The following is a 17,125-nucleotide window of genomic DNA, read 5'->3' as shown; positions in this document are numbered from 1 at the left end:
GTTGGAAAAAAAATACCACATCCAATTCTCAGCTCTCTACTGTTGTACCTGATTTAATGGACACTTCCATGTTAAAAGGTACTGTCGGTATTGTCATAATCCAGATGCTAATGTGATAATATCTTCAAAACTTTTCAATTTAATCTATAAGAATGTTGCCATAATTTATTTCCATAATATACATTATATGCAATGCATATTATATATAATTTATCATGTATAGTTACATATTAAATATGACTTTCACTCTGCAGTTTTGTGAAGTAGACAGCAGCATTAATGTATTTAGTATCACACTCACTATGTCCTCTGCATATGTGTCATGGTTGTTAGCTTGGTGTCCTTGTAGGAGTCTTAATGGTTGCAGAGGTGTCTCTGACTCTTTTGCCTGCTTTTGGGACCCCTTTTCTCCTACTGCATTTCCTATCCCAGCCTTGATATGAAGATTTGTGCCAAGTCTTATGGTATCTTTTCATGTTGTGTTCAGTTGATATCCCTTGGAGGCCTACTCTTTTCTGAAGGGAAATGAAGGAGCAGTGGATCTGATTAGAGGTGGGGGCACCTGGGAGGAGTGGAGGGGGGCGAAACAGTAGATAGGATTGATTGTATGAGAGTAGAATACAAAAAACAAACAAAAAATAGTCAGTGAAAGCACCCCCTTTCTAATGTCTTCTTGAATTCCATAATCAAGAATTCCTTTGGTGATAGTTTTGCATAATATTATAATATGGTCTTCATTTTCCTACAAATTTATATATTTTGTAAAATTTAGCATGTATCTTTTAATAGCATTGGAAGAGTGAAGAGTTGAACATTTATTTATTTTAATTTAATCTACAGTCAAAATATATTAAGTAATTGTTTACTTGTTTTGGTGACAGGAATTCTCTATGTGTCCCTGGCTGCCTTGGAACTCACAGAGGTCTGCCTTGATCATCCTCCTGAGTTATGAGATTAAATGTGTGTGCCACTCTGCCCTACATTAAGAATTTCTTAAATATTGTGTTTAATATGAGTTATTATTTTAAAAAAATGGATCCTAGTCTCTCGGATGTGGGCTTTTTATGATACGTATATAAAAATGTACAAACAGTAGTAGAGAACAAAAGAGTGATGGAGAATTAAACAAGTGGCATAGAAAATGCTTGAGAACCCAAGGAACAGATTTACCTTAATTCCTCAGCTGAGGCCTGTTGACTCATTTGAGGCCTTTCTTGCCTCCTGGAGGCCATAACCACAAAGGGGCTGCTATTGTCTAAAATATTGTCAAATAAAAGAATAGGAGCATCCCCCAACTCCTACCCTCTGTTGCTCCCACTCACCCCCAGTTTACTCAGGAGATCTCATCTATTTCCCCTTCCCAGGGAGATCCATGTTTTCCTCTTAGTTTCCTCTTTGTTAGCTGACTTCTCTGGAGCTTGTAGTCTGGTTATCCTTTGCTTTGCATCTAGTATCCACGCATGAGTGAGTACATACCATGGTTGTCTTTCTGAGTCTGGGTTACCTCATTCAGGTTGATACCTTCTAGTTCCATCCATTTGCCTAGTGGGAAGTAATGAACTTTAGACCAACAGCTATGGAGCCTGAATGGGATTGGACTAGGCCCTCTGTATAAGCTAGACAGTTGTGTAGCTTGGTCTGTTTAAAAGGCCCCCTGGCAGTAGAATCAGGATCTATCCCTGGTGCATGAGCTGGCTTTTTGGAGTCCACTATATATGATGGGACACCTTACACAGCCTTGATGCAGGGGGAGGGGCTTGGACCTGCCTCAACTAAATGTACCAGGCTTTGCTGACTCCCCATGGGAGGCCTTACATTTTTGGTGGAGGAATGCGGGGGTGGGGGAAGGAGGAGTGAGGAGGGGATCTGTGTTTGGTATGTAAAATGAATAAAAATTTTCTTAATAAAAGGGAAAAAACAGAAAAAAAGGAATAGGAACAGTCCTTCTGGAGTTTTTAAGTCTTCTTACTCACTAACTCAAAGGCAGTCGGGTTAGGTAGATCTTCATCAATAACATACCTAAAAATTAGAATGAGCTCAGAAAGGGTTCCCTACACAAATAGGTCCTCAAAGGCTAAGAATGGATAACACCAAACTTGATTCAGCCCCTTCAGATGCTCACATCATATCTCATGGTTCGCTGGCTTCCTGAAGAATGCTAGACTATATTCTGCCTTTGACCTCTTCCTGGCAGTTCTGATGTCTGATAACTTCCTCATATGCTTGCTTCCAAGTTACTTCACCTCTTATTCAGCATATCAGCTCAAACATCATATCTCCAGGCACCACTGTATGCCACAGCAATCTCACATCATTCTCTCCTCTTGATCCTTATCACCACATAACAGCACAGTGGTACACAGCTGTAATCCTTGAGCTTTGGAAGTATAGGGGGGATCAGAACCTCAAGGTCATCCTTAGGTAAGTGAGTTAGAGGCAAGTCTGCGATACTTGAGGTCTTATATCAAAACAACAACAGCAAACAAACAAACCTGTCTGAAATGATGCATGACTAACTCCTTAGTGGGGAAAGACAATAACAAATATCAAATGACACTGGGAAGTGGAGCAATCAATTCTGGACAAATGAAGATTATACACAGTGAGGCAGAAAGATTAACCAACTTCCAAGATGTTAGTGTGAATTCTTGTATTTGAAAGTAGATCTTCCTCTCCAACATCTCACACAGAGTGTAGCCATGTGTGTATCACACTCAGGCTAAAGCTGCACTGAACAGAGCAGAACAGAGCATAAGAACACAGTAGCACATAAGTGAGCATGTTATAAATGTTATTGCATAGAGCATTATAATAATGATATATTCTATACTAAACATTTGTGTGCCTAAAATTTATTTGATTAAATGTTTTCCTCCAGATCTTACATCTTGTAAGTGGTGGAATTAGTATTCAAACTAAGTGTTTTTGGTTTTGCCAATAATTTCTCATAAAGTGAATCTTGCTACTGAATTCTCTTACTGCATGTATTTATAGATTCACTTTTAACTTTATTTATGTTTCTGTGTCCAAGTGAGTGTGTGCCACGTATGGGAGGGTTTCACATGGAGGCCAGAAGAAGGCTTCAGTTCATGTGCACCTAGAGTTCTGGGCAGTTGTGAGCTACCTGATGTGAGGGTTGGGAACTTAACTGGGGACATCTGCAGGGCCAACAGGTACTCTTAATCACTGAGTCATCTCTCTAGCTTCCAACCTCACGTATTTTAAATCTACTTATTTATAAAAGCATATTCATACAGTAGAGTTTTTAGTAAATGAAAAGCATTCATTTAATTTTCAGGTTTGGTTGCTTTTATTTATCAACTAACATTTCTAATCATTTTTGATTTGTTGTTCATTTTTAGAGTTACATTTAAATCCTCTGGTGTTTAAAAAATAGTGTTAAGGGCATGGGGAGATGGATCATTTGATCAGAGCACTTGTCGTACAAGCATGAGGACCTGAGTCGTATGCACTTCAAAGCTTGGTGAAACCCTATATATCTGCAACCCAGTGCTGAGGTGGATGGGGACAGGAGCATGGCGAGAACTTGCTGGCTAGCTGATAAACTGCAAGTTCCAGGCTTAGGTTTAGACAAATAAACTGTGTCCAGGGAATAGGATGGAGAGCACTGGACACCTAATGTCCTTCTCTAGTCTCTACAGCACATGGGGGCAGCACATGTATCCATGTGTACATACCTCACATATACACTCATTCACAGATATACACACCAAATAAACAAATATGTGCACACAATGGTATTCATCTTGAGCATTATGATATTTGTTTAATTAATTAATAATAACCACGCATTTAAGAATAGTCTTAAGGGAGAACTAAATTTGTTTTTTAAGCTAACAAGGAAATTTTACTTTTAAATAGTTGGACAATAAAACGTTAAAATATTTTTATTAGAGTATATACTAAAATTTTAATCATCCTATTTTATTACTAAGTATATACTGAAAAGATAAACTGAAATTGAGCTTTTGATATTAGCTATAAACAAATATTTCTTTAATTAATTGCTATTTACCTTTTGTTTCATACTTAAAATGTATTAAATTGCTTTTGTATCCATATTTTTTTATTGTGAATTAGGAAAACATGTTGATGTTCATGAAATACAAAATGCATTATTAGTTCCATTTAGCTGTGGTTGTTTGGAGCAATAAATGAAAGTTTCAACAGAGATATTAGTACAATTTGATTACTGGGTTTGAATTGCTAAAGACAACTCTCTACTGCATTAGGATGCTGGTAAACTGAATCCAGACTTCAAATCAGACAGCGACTGTGCTGTTGCCAATGTGTAAGTGCAGTTCAGTACATAGATACCTGATGGAAGTGTTCCGTCTTCACCTGTGCTCCTCAACAACCTTTCACTTCAGTGTTTTAAATCCATGATTCATAAGAACATTTTAGTTAGCAATGATGAGCCTCTAAAATCAATTCATGCTGAAAGCTCTCCTGACTGAGTGGTGTTCATCTGGGAGCAACTGTGAAGATCCAAAGGTAATGCTTCATTCAATTAAGAATTATGTTCCAAATTCTTTGTATAACAGAAACTGAAGGAGGTTCATCTGGAACTTCACCATTGTTAACTCCTGAATGTTAGAAACCAGTGATTGATGAATGTTTCTGCCCAATAGTTTGTATATGACCAGTTACACATAAAATGGCAAACTACAACACTCTAAGAGATGCATATATAATTTGATTAGAAATGTCTGGGAAGCATTAATAAATGCTCAGTAAAATGGTTACTGTGCAAAGTTTTAAAAAAATAAATAGGGTTTTACCCTGTAGTGTCCTTCTCTGAAGCAAAGCAGTATGCTTCTCTGAAAAATGGTATATAAAACAACTTGGTGGCCAGTAATGCAGAGGCCATGTACAGATATATGTATTTTCCAACACAATATTTTTATTGCTTATTTGGGAATTGGACATCATGCACCCTGATCACACTCACTTCCCAGTCCTCCCAGGTCCACACACCACAAAAAGAAAAAAAAAAAAAAACAAGTCCAATTTGTTTTGCCCAAGAGAGATATTTAATTGGTTAGCGATGTTGCTAGAGGCATAGAAGACTAAATAGATCATTATTTGAACATAGATTAAAAAAATCTGAAAAAAGGATGGACACACCTTGGGCAAATAATTATGGACAAAGCATTTTCCTGACCTCACCTCTTTAGTTAGTGTCTTAATTCTCTGACTGCTCAGTCAATGGTGTATTTGCCATCCAGATAGCCTTCAGTGCTAACGAGGCTAATGTACACCATATGGCCATGGGTGGTAAGCATAGTTTATGCTGCCAACTGAAACCATGTTGATGTCCATGAGCCAGGCTACCACAGGGGAACATATTGGTGTCTGTGGCCTGTTTTGTCCCAGATGCCTTGTTGACATTGTTGGCCTGTGCTTCAGCTGAGGGCTATGATGGTGTCCATGGTTCATGCTTTAGCAGAACACCTTGTTGTTATCCCTGGACTCTACTGACACTGGAGACCATGGTGAGGTCTGTGGCATGTGCTGACCCCAGAGACGATGTGGATGTCCATGGTCCATGCCCCTACTGATTGTAAAGGACATGGAAGCTACTTTTACATTATATCAATGCCTGCAGACTCACAGTTGAGAAAAAGAGACATAGAAGGCTTCTGTGACAACCCCTATCCCTACCTCCAACCACCCCCACAAAAAAAGTAACAGCCTAGACAGAAATCCATAGAACTCTTAAAAATTGTGATAAGGATGTGTAGCTTGAGTTTTCCTGCCTGGCCCACAGTCAGGACAAATCCCTGACACCCGCCAGTCCCACAGCCGTCAGACCCAACCAAGTAAACACAGAGACTTATATTGGTTACAAACTGTATGGCCGTGGCAGGCTTCTTGCTAACTGTTCTTACAGCTTAAATTGATCCATTTCTATTAATCTATACCTTGCCACATGGCTCGTGGCTTACCGGTACTTTACATCTTCCTTGTCCTGATGGCGGCTGGCAGTGTCTCTCCCACCCAGCTTCCTGTTCTCTCAATTTTCCTCTCTGTTAGTCCCGCCTATACTTCCTGCCTGGCCACTGCCAATCAGTGATTTATTCATTGACCAATCAGCAACACATTTGACATACAGACCATCCCACAGCACTTCCCCTTTTTTTCTTAAAAAGGAAGGTTTTAACCTTTACACATCTCCAAAGTCAGCTTGGTATATTTGGGAATTTGGCCATAGCTTTTCTTACTACTTTCTGCTGGAGGGGGGCGCTGTATCTTCTGGGGAAACAAAGAAAATTTTAGGATCATGGAGTAGTCCGTGAGGCTGTATCATCTGAGCCAGTTGCCTTGAAACGGTTCTGGATTTTGGATCATCTGGGCCTTGGTGTCATCGGAGACCTTTCAGGTGGTCTTGGCTGGTCAAACCTGATGTGTCTTAATCTGGAACAAATCCATAGCCTCTGGCTTTCTGTGGAAACAAAAGCAGAGCCTCCTTTCCAAAGCAACATATCCTTACATCCAAATTTTGAAGTCAAGGTATCTTTAAAATATACATTTTGGCATAACTCAACAGCTTTTGTAATCAAATGTTTTTCTTTAGTTAAAAATCCCAAAGACAACACAATCCAGATTCTTTGTGTAATATTTATCTTTATGTGGCTTATTTTTTATATTAATTTTACTGTCTCTTTAAAGACTTTATTTTTTAAAACTATGTATTTGTTTTTATAACTGTATATATCACCTTTTTTGTCTCTTTCAAGCCTACGTATATTTTACACACATTTTAAACTATTACAACTGAATCTGTCTTATTGTGAATCTATTGTTTTAAGCTGCAGCAGCTGTAGCTAGAGTTTTCCTGCCTGGCCCACAGTCAGGGCAAATCTCTATCACCTGCCAGTCCCACAGCCGTCAGACCCGACCAAGTAAACACAGAGACTTGTATTGGTTTCAAACTGTATGGCCATGGCAGGCTTCTTGCTAACTGTTCTTACAGCTTAAATTAATCCATTTTTATAAATCTATACCTTGCCACATGGCTCGTGGCTTACCGGCATCTTCACATGCTGTTTCTCATCGTGGTGGCTGGCAGTGTCTCTCTGACTCAGCCTTCCACTTCCCAGCTTTATTCTCCTCCTTGTCCCGCCTACACTTCCTGCCTAGACAATGGCCAATCAGTGTTTTATTTATTGACTAATCAGCAACACATTTGACATACAGAACATCCCACAGCAAGCAGCTGTGGCTGCTGACTCCGCCCACCTTAGCTTCCCAAGATGGCAGTAGTACGTTTTCCGCCAGCTCTGGGAGCTATCGTGGGTCTATGCTTTTATCCAAGCAGCATGTAGCCCAGAAACCTCTCTTTTTTTTGTTTTGTACTAGCAAAGGCTAAATCCACCACGCAGCTTAATGTGCCACTTGTAGAGACCTCAATCCCGCCATACTGCAGGTCCAGCGTACATGCTAGGAACCCACCAGTAGCTCAAACCGGCAGCTGCCGCTCATTTGAGAGAGACAATTAGGAAGCTGTTTTTAGCTCCGTTTTAGAATCTTTTTTCTCAGTTTTTAGGTGGAAACTCTTGTCCCACGTTGGGCGCCATTTGTAGCTTGAGTTTTCCTGCCTGGCCCACAGTCAGGACAAATCCCTGACACCCGCCAGTCCCACAGCCGTCAGACCCGACCAAGTAAACACAGAGACTTATATTGGTTACAAACTGTATGGCCGTGGCAGGCTTCTTGCTAACTGTTCTTACAGCTTAAATTGATCCATTTCTATTAATCTATACCTTGCCACATGGCTCGTGGCTTACCGGTACTTTACATCTTCTTTATCCTGATGGCGGCTGGCAGTGTCTCTCCCACCCAGCTTCCTGTTCTCTCAATTTTCCTCTCTGTTAGTCCCGCCTATACTTCCTGCCTGGCCACTGCCAATCAGTGATTTATTCATTGACCAATCAGCAACACATTTGACATACAGACCATCCCACAGCAAGGATGTTGAAGTGTAGCTCTCTATAACTGATAACTTCTGGTGTGGGTGCAGGTAAGGAAAGACTCAATTCTCTTTAAGGGGCTGGCCATTGGGAGTTTGACCATGTTTCAGTGAGTATACGGGCAACACAAATTGAGCTTCTTCTTCTTCTTCTTCTTCTTCTTCTTCTTCTTCTTCTTCTTCTTCTTCTTCTCCTCCTCCTCCTCCTCCTCCTCCTCCTCCTCCTCCTCCTCCTCCTCCTCCTCCTCACAAGGGTTGGGGAAGGACCTGGGAGGACTGGGAAGTGAGTGTGATTGGGGTGTATAATGTATAATTCCAAAATAATCAATAAAAGTATATTGGAAAAAGAGTGCATTTGACATGAGTCAGCAGTAAGGTTTTAACCCCAAGTCCCTCGCTTTGCTTTTGGGTATCCTTTTATTTTGAGACATAACTTGATTATGGAGAACTAGGACTTTTTTGATTTAATATTTCTCTAAATATGTCAACATCTGCCAAGAGTGAGAATATGATGGGGAGAGACCTATTATACAATTTTCAGTGAAGGAAGATTAAAAAAGTGTAAGTTTCATGATGCTTTTAGTGTATGTGTTATTAATCTACTAGCAAGCAGACACCAAGAAATTGTTGAATATGCAATTGTGTAACATCTTCCTTTTGCTTATAACTCAAGTACTATATATAGTGTCTTGTGTTGCAATATCAAGCTGAAGGGTCAGAGACCAACATTGACAGCACACACTAGTTTTTATTTCAACAGGAAGGAAAGAGAATCTTTCTAAATCACTTTAACTAATTGCACACAGATTTCCATTAAAAATATGGCAGAATCAGTCTACATCCGCTGTTCTCTGAACTCTTTCCCTTGGATAAAACAGCTCAGAAACCTAGTCTGCTTGACCATTCCTCATCTGTATTCCTCACATTTCTGACTCTCCTCCTAGCTCTGCATAGTTCTCATAAAGTACCCTCTAGCCCTACCACTAGTTTCCTGCCTAGACTAGAGATCTCAACATTTTTTCCGTAATTTTTTTAAAATTCTTTGGGAATCAGCAAGCAGAATTTATTGAATAGAAAAATTTCAGAATTTGGAAAGTAAATCATATTGGTCAGTAAATTGTGGCCCAAGTGTTTAGCCCATTTTAGCATTTGGAGATTAAAACAAGTCATATTGTCTTCTTCGCTTAACTCATCACTTATTAAAACTACTTCCAATGAGATGATTGAGGTATTAAGGCATGTGAAGAATTTACTTACTTGAAAAAAATCATAATTTTCAAGATATTTTTAATGGTTGGCTTTCATCTATAAACTATCTCATTCACTTTTTAAAGAGTGCTATAAATTATTTTGTTCTTTGGAAATATGACATTTACAAAACTTATTAAATATTGATAAGTTATTTCATTTTTATAAGCAAAATGTCTATGATGACTTGTGTAGAGTTTTAAGTGAAATATAAAATAAATCTTAAGAACAATAGTGTATATTTGGAAATAAAATGTAGTTGAGATTCAATTAAACATGTAGAAGATTTGGAAAACTGAAGCAGCTTTTTAAGATAAACTTCCTTGCCCTGAACAGGGCTTCTCAAAAATGCAAGACTTCTGAGCTAAGTGCTGACTCCCATACTTACAAGGTTTGTGATGATAGACAGGCAACTTCCTCTAAATTGTAGGAATGTAAAATGCAGCAGGAAAATGGTAAATTAAAAGTAACTGAGTTTTTAGCATGACAGTAAAATCTTGAAAGTCCTTGAATGGTAGTAGACTCTATTTAAGTACACAGATCAAACTTATATTAAAACAGAATAAACAAACAAACAACAAACAAAAAAGTAAGAATTCTAGGCAACTAAGGAGTGCTAAGAGTGGGAAAGATAGCCTTCTCCATGGAGGAGCACACCACTTGATTATCTAGTGTGGGAGCCCACCTGGGTGAGCGGCTCCCACATTTTACCCAGGGTACTCTTGAGGAGTGAGGGATAAGAGATTTAGATAGAAGGATAAAGGAGAGAGAAACAGATGGAAACACAGGATCATCCCAGGAGGGCCTGAATCCTTATCTATTGACCCCTCCTGTCTCTTCTGAAGGGCTATTTATAGGAATGCAAAAGGTTAAAGCAAAAGACCTCCCCTGAGCACAGTCAAATGCAGACCCTTTCCAATCACCTAGTAACCACACACATGGACAAGCAATCCTCTAATGCAGCTCTGCTTGGTAAAGCAAGCACAGATCTCACTAGTAAACCTTTGTGGGCCTCCACAATCTAGTACCAAAAGGATAGCCCTTGAAAGCATACATACAAGCAAGCAACATTATACTGAGCGGGTTGTATTTGGGAACATACATACACACATTAACATATGTTTGTGTGCACGGGGCAACAATTTTTAAAAAGGGCCATGAATTTGAAAGACAGTAAGGAGTGATATATGGGAGGGTTTGGAGTGAGGAAAAAGAAGAGAGAGAAGATATGATTATATTATATTCTCAAAAACAAAAGAAATAAATAAAAATTAACATGACTAATAATATTTTTAGTGGTTTTGTTTTTCCCTTCAACAGTATATGAAGGAAATGCTAACTATACAATGATATAATCAGTCATAGTTTAAAGATAATTGTTAGTTTTTATTTGAACATTAAAATAAACTATCTTAATACTTTCAATCAAAATTGGAACATTTTCCCATGGAATTATTTTAGATTGTGCTTACGTTCAATCAAGTGTTCTTTCTATTTTTTCCTTAGCCTCATCTGGTATAGCCATACACTGTGCTTAGTTTTCCCCCTTTCTTTTCCACACTTAAGAGCTTCCTTCCTTCTCCTTCAGACAAGGAAGTCCCAAGTCTCCAGCTCAAGGTTTCAATATTATAACATCCCTCAAAGAAGATATTGGTTAATATGAACCAGGAGAGGAAAAAAGGAAGTGCATAAGAATCTGTCCCTTATTCTAAAGGAAACATCTGGTCTCTTACGTTAATGATATGAAATTTAAGCTAACAATGCCTACAATATACAAATGAGTGAATTCAGCATTAAAGTTTTCAAGGTCTCTCACTTAGTCAAGGTTTATCTGACATTGCTCCTTTCAGGAAATTTCAAACTTACAGGATTTTATCATTCACACAAACACCGAAATGCACTAAGAATTCAAAGGTAAAATGTGTTTATGTGTTTAAAGGGTTAGTGGAAAAGGCTGGGCTTGTTTGGTCCTCCAGAAAACGTCTTTTTCTTCCTGTGAAGTTAAAGTCAATGTCATCTGTAGTTTCCCTTCCCCCGCCCCCACAAAAACAGCATTTGAAGGTCAATGGCTTTTGTCTTGTATCAAAAAACATTTTTTGTTTTCAGAAGTGGAGCCTACATCAGTATTTATCAGCATTTTACCATGTGGACATCAAGTCACTTTTAGATTACTACAAAAGACCTTCAACAGTAAAGGGAACATGAGGTCCACAGAAAACAATGAGCAGATACGTGAAAATAGAGGTTGAACACTAAGTCAGAACTTGTATTACAATTGCAATGAATAACGTTAAGAGATATTGAGAAAAAATTCCCTGTATTGAATGTGGTTCTTGTAGGCATCCCAACTTACCACCCAGAAGCCTCTGAGTTGTAGTGTTAAGGTATCCAGGAGATCATTTTTGTAAATAACTGGATCCAAAAACATGTCTGTAATGGTAGCTCAAATGAGAACTTAATTTATTGCTTCTGAAATACTGACTTTGAACTTCATCCTAGTTATTTGCTGGTCACTTTTCAGTGAGTTTGATAAACTCATCATTGTAACAGTTATCAAAGTGTTTTAACTATCTGAGTGGATGAATTATCCCAACGATCAGCAAGGATGGCAATCAAGAGATAGGTATGTTACAAGTGGAGTATACAGTCATTCAATACAGTAGGTTAGTGATGCTCAGATGACAACCTCTCCCCTTGCCTTTTGAAATAACAAGCCACATTACTACCTTCCTAGACACTGCCCTCTTTATTGTGTCCTGTATCTTCCTCTCCACAATGAGCAGACCAACTCTTAGATACACACAACCTTAAAGAAAATCCCATTTTCAAGACTCACAGCATGATTGAAAGAGCAAGCAAAATGGCCCAAGAACAATTGTCTCCCATCTGGGAGATCTTGTAAGTGAGAAGGGAATATATTTCCTCTCTAGAGAAATCCAGATTAAAAAACAGAATGGGCTCATATCTTACATTCTTCATCATCCAGATATCTTTTATTCATGCCACTCCCAATGTTTCATTTTCATTACTGACACTGTGCAAAGTTGATAATGTTGAAGTTGAAGGACACAGAACTCAAACAAGATTACTTAAAAAATATTGTTACTCTTGGGGCTCTTTTATCAGGAACAGGTAGAAGCTATTGTTATCTAAGTTTCTCTTCCTACCAGCATTTTCTAATTATGATTGTATATAAAACTAAATTATACTGATAACCCATATTTTGTCAAAAATGTGCAAAGAAACTTGTAGTTACTCTTGAAGATAATCTAGACCATAAAGTCTAAATTCAAAATATCAGTAATAACAGACAAATCATCTCTTTAAAAAAAATAAAGTGATATCTCATGTTGCATGAAAGACAATTTTAAGATTGTTATTAATTTTCTGAAACTATTTTGAACAAAACCTAGAGCAAATATTAAAGAACACACAACACCCTCCACAATGGAGCCTAACCCAGAGCTCCCAGTGCAGTTCTGTGTATCCCAGCCCCTCTAGTGTGTCCTCAATTCATGGCACTTGTTCTGTGCTATGACTGGCACACTTTCTATCCTTTCAATGTGAAGCAAGAGACTTCATAACATTTCACACAATCTTTACGAGTATTCTCCTTAGACTTAGAAGTAAATAAAGTTTTTGTAACACTATAGTTGCTCAAAGGCAAGTCATCCCTTCTGCTTCTGGTGTAATGTAGCTTTCTCTTTTTCCTCTTCACTCAGCCCTGCTCCTTCAGAATCCTCTGCTTACTTTGTTCCTTGACAAAGTATCTCCTGACATGATGGAGACACTTAGGAAATCTACTGGCATACTTCCTACCTTCCTTGCATCTTGGGCAACATGTTTAGGGCAAGAATTATTATAGGACTCTCACAGGGTTCATTTAAAAGGAGGGAAAAATTTATACAATGACAAGGGCAAACTGCAAGAGGTTTTTTAGGAAAAAAAGGAACGGACAGGAAAGTGGGGAACAATATAGTAGTAACTTCAGTGAAGAAGAAATGCATTCAGAGGGGAAGAACACGTGACACTGTTGTATTAATACTGTGTTTCTACTGTGTACACTGTACTTATAGTCAGCAAAGGGAATCTGGATGCATGTTTTCCTCCTGGGCAATAAAACCAGTCTCTGAATCTCTTGCCAACAGATAGAGAGAGCAGAGGAGGGGAAGATGTGAATCTTGTTGTAAAAAAAATCAATGAGCTGCATTGTTTTCTTTCCAAATCTTAATATATTGTTGAACAGTTAAAACCAGTTAATATATTTATTATTTTGTGTATTAATTTTTCAGGAATCTCTGGTTCTACTTTTGTGGTGATTTTTTTCTTATGTTTTGAACATGAATTTTCATCTTCCCCAAATTCTTACAGATCTTTTGCACCTCCCTACACACCAAACTATGTTCTCTCTCTCTCTCTCTCTCTCTCTCTCTCTCTCTCTCTCTCTCTCTCTCTCTCTCTCTCTCTCTCTTTTTTTTTATGGAACGCTTCACGAATTTGCATGTCATCCTTGCGCAGGGGCCATGCTAATCTTCTCTGCATCGTTCCAATTTTAGTCTATGTGCTGCCGAAGCGAGCACTCTCTCTCTCTTTCAAAAGATACACAAAAATGAAAAATCAGAAGAATCAATGAGATAAATTTGTACAAACATTTAATGATAAGAACATACAACATTCCTCATATCTGGCTGAAAATAGATCTCCCAGGCTGATTCCTCCTGTTGCCTAAAATTTTCACACTACAACCTTTACCCCAGCATCCACACCCAGGTCCTGGTGGCAGTCACAACACAGGAAATCATGCAGCATTTGTCTGCCTTTGCTTGGATAATTTTGCTTAGGATAATATCCTCCAAAATCATTCATGGTGTTACAAGTGAAAATATTTTCTTCATAATTCAGTTGCTAGGAAATGCTAGAAAGTCCCATGGCCAAGCTTTCTGAGACTTAGGTTTTCTTTCTTTTATTTTTTTTTAATTTTAACGTCTTTAGTTTCAATAGAGTTATATCAATTTCTCTTCTCTTAATTCCTCTAGCCCCTCTCAGCTACCCCTCTTTGAATTCCTCCCATGCTCCCTGCCTCATGTTACATGTATATAACAATAATAACCAAAGTGAAAGAGATGCTCTGGTTTTCAGTGGAGATATAAATGTCTGCCCACTGATTTGATAGTAAAGTCGTTTACTGCAGCCATTCAATTAAGACTTAATTGAATTGGAAAAAAACTTATTTTTGTTTCATTGTTAAAATTCTGTTTAAAATGAGCATCAAGTTGTCAATCAAAACAAAACAAGGACTAAGAGAGCCCTGTGGAGAGAGGTGTGAAGGTGACCTATGGAGGCAGAGCTAGACTTCCAGGTGGGACAGGTGATCATGCAGAAGACGCAATGCCATCCAGATTCTGTAGCTAAGCCTTCTTAGGTTCCTTAATGTGCAAAGCCTGATGCTGTTCAGGGGTAAACTCAGTACAATATTTTTGTAGAATTATATATTAGAAAAATGAAAACATGGGTGAAGCAAAGGCCAGAAGACCACTTAAAATTATGTGTTTACTTCAGTTCCCTTGAACATATAAAAATGTGCTATTTGAAGGGTATAAAATATCTGTACCTGGTTAAAATTTGACTGCTGTGGGATGTTCTGTATGGCAAATGTGTTGCTAATTAGTCAATAAATAAAACACTGATTGGCCATTGGCTAGGCAGGAAGTGTAGGTGGGACAAGGAGGAGAATAAAGCTGGGAAGTGGAAGGCTGAGTCAGAGAGACACTGCCAGCCGCCACGATGACAAACAGCATGTGAAGATGCCGGTAAGCCACGAGCCATGTGGCAAGGTATAGATTAATGGAAATGGATTAATTTAAGCTGTAAGAACAGTTAGCAAGAAGCCTGCCACGGCCATACAGTTTGTAACCAATATAAGTCTCTGTGTTTACTTGGTTGGGTCTGAGGGGCTGTGGGACTGGCAGGTGATAGAGATTTGTCCTGACTGTGGGCCAGGCAGGAAAACTTAAGCTACATTTGACTCTATTTATTTTCTGCTAACCATGAGATTTGGTCATTATTTAAGAGTTACATGTGCCTTGCATGAATTAAAACACAAGACCCATGAATTTTGAGGATGTTTTGTGTTTTAATGAGACCTGGTTGTTTTAAGACGTCAGTGCTCTTCGTGGGCTATTGGATAATTCTTCCAAGTATTTGAAAGAGCTTGAAAACTATTCTTTTATATATAGATTTATTTGTTTAGCTGAAGCCGTCAAAAAATTTTAGCTGGAATTGTTGGATGAGGCTCTATCAGTCTTTAAAACATGATAAGTAGCAAGTCAATTAGTAGTGCTCAAACTGGAATTTTAAAGGTGGTTAAATGAGAGATGTGAATGCAACTACTAATTATAACACAATTCTAAGTGCGCAAACTACTTTACAATATCCTTCAAGAGTCACAACGTATCTTCCCTAAGTATCTATGGGAATCTATACACATGACTGCCTTCATGTTAGGAAATAACAACGTATCTTCCCTAAGTATCTATGGGAATCTATATACATGACTGCCTTCATGTTAGGAAATAACAATATGAGGCGCTATAGATTCTTAAGATTTTTGCAACTGCATAAAACTACAGCTTTCCTCCAGGTCGAAAATCATAGATACCCATTTGGTTAAATGACCAATATCAATATTTATTATAGAAATATCACTTATTTTTGCATATTCCTTATTTGTCATGGGGTATAAAAGAATTATATATTTCTGGCCATTAAGAATTTCACAGTCTGATGATAATAAAATGTGGCATAAAGAGAGAATGGTATTAATTTAAAATAGCATGGCAAGTAAGGGCTAGAAATACATTTTTGGAGGACTGAGAATGTGCCCATTATAGTTTTGGGGAATGCAGGAGGCCAGAGTTTCGGAAGTAACATGAGTTGCGCTTAAAATCATAAGGAGCACAAAGCTGAGGAACAAAATACTCATATACACATTGAAGAATTGTTTACACAGGGAAAAATAGCAAACATTTTTATTCTGAGTTGCAATATTAATGCTGTTAACCTCAGATCTCATTATACAGCAAATACTCATTGGTACTCACTATATGCAATGAACCATTTTAGGGGAAACTCTAGCATCCTAAATTAAAACTGTTAAAAAACATACTATTTTGTGGAAAGATAAAAACATGGAAACTTAATAAATATCAAAACGTAGCCAGAAGTACTTGAAACACACACTTCTTAAAGTTTCAGAATATTTGAAAAGAACATATCAGAAGAATCAAGGGACAGTGTGTATTTTCAAAGTTCAAACTTACCCTCTGATTCTTTCTTTGATTCCACAAATTACAGAATTGTGAGTCAATCAGTTCATCTCAGCTGTATCTCTTGTATACCCTCATATTTTAACAAGTTATAAGTCACCATAAGAACTTTTTTCTGTCTTCAAGAATAGTAGTTTTGGGCTATTCTAGAGTGTTTATACTCTCTATTTTATTAATCCAAATAGTTCACCATTCAAAATTTATACATTGTCCATATTGTGTAATAAGTTAATTCAAATGATTCACTTCTCTCTACCAATACTCACATGAGAAAGGACACTAAGGGCCTTCACAAAAAGGTATATGCTAAAAATAATTTTGCAAATACTATACATTCTTAACCAACAACAATTTTTATAAAGGGTTGACCTTAAATGCAGTGACAAGACCGTCCACAGATACACAGTTATTTTAAAGTTCTCAAACTTAATCTTTTCCAGAAAGAAAATGAGAATGTTTTCCTTTGAAAGCACTCATTGAATAACTGTCCTGTTTGCAGAGAGGAAGGTCTCCAGCTTCTTACTCTGATTGATACAGAAAACAATTCATGGAATTTATT

The 17,125-nt window shown here is 37.9% G+C and overlaps 1 protein-coding gene and 1 non-coding gene across 2 annotated transcripts in view; one reads left to right on the top strand and one right to left on the bottom strand.

Moving 5' to 3' along the window:
- Gnat3 (G protein subunit alpha transducin 3) overlaps nt 1–17,125 on the top strand; it is a 111,261-nt gene that overhangs the window by 8,842 nt on the left and 85,294 nt on the right. The gene's annotated exons all lie outside the window — the stretch shown is intronic.
- Nucleotides 13,715–13,821, bottom strand: LOC128100269 (U6 spliceosomal RNA). The gene has a single exon (XR_008214770.1). It is a non-coding gene; the product is annotated as a U6 spliceosomal RNA (small nuclear RNA).

The sequence above is a fragment of the Peromyscus californicus genome, unplaced genomic scaffold (assembly GCF_007827085.1).
Source record: "Peromyscus californicus insignis strain IS unplaced genomic scaffold, ASM782708v3 Scaffold_6__1_contigs__length_162567912, whole genome shotgun sequence".
NCBI lineage: Eukaryota > Metazoa > Chordata > Mammalia > Rodentia > Cricetidae > Peromyscus > Peromyscus californicus.
The sequence above is the reverse complement of the archived record's forward strand: the minus strand, read 5'-3'. Positions and strand labels throughout refer to the sequence as shown.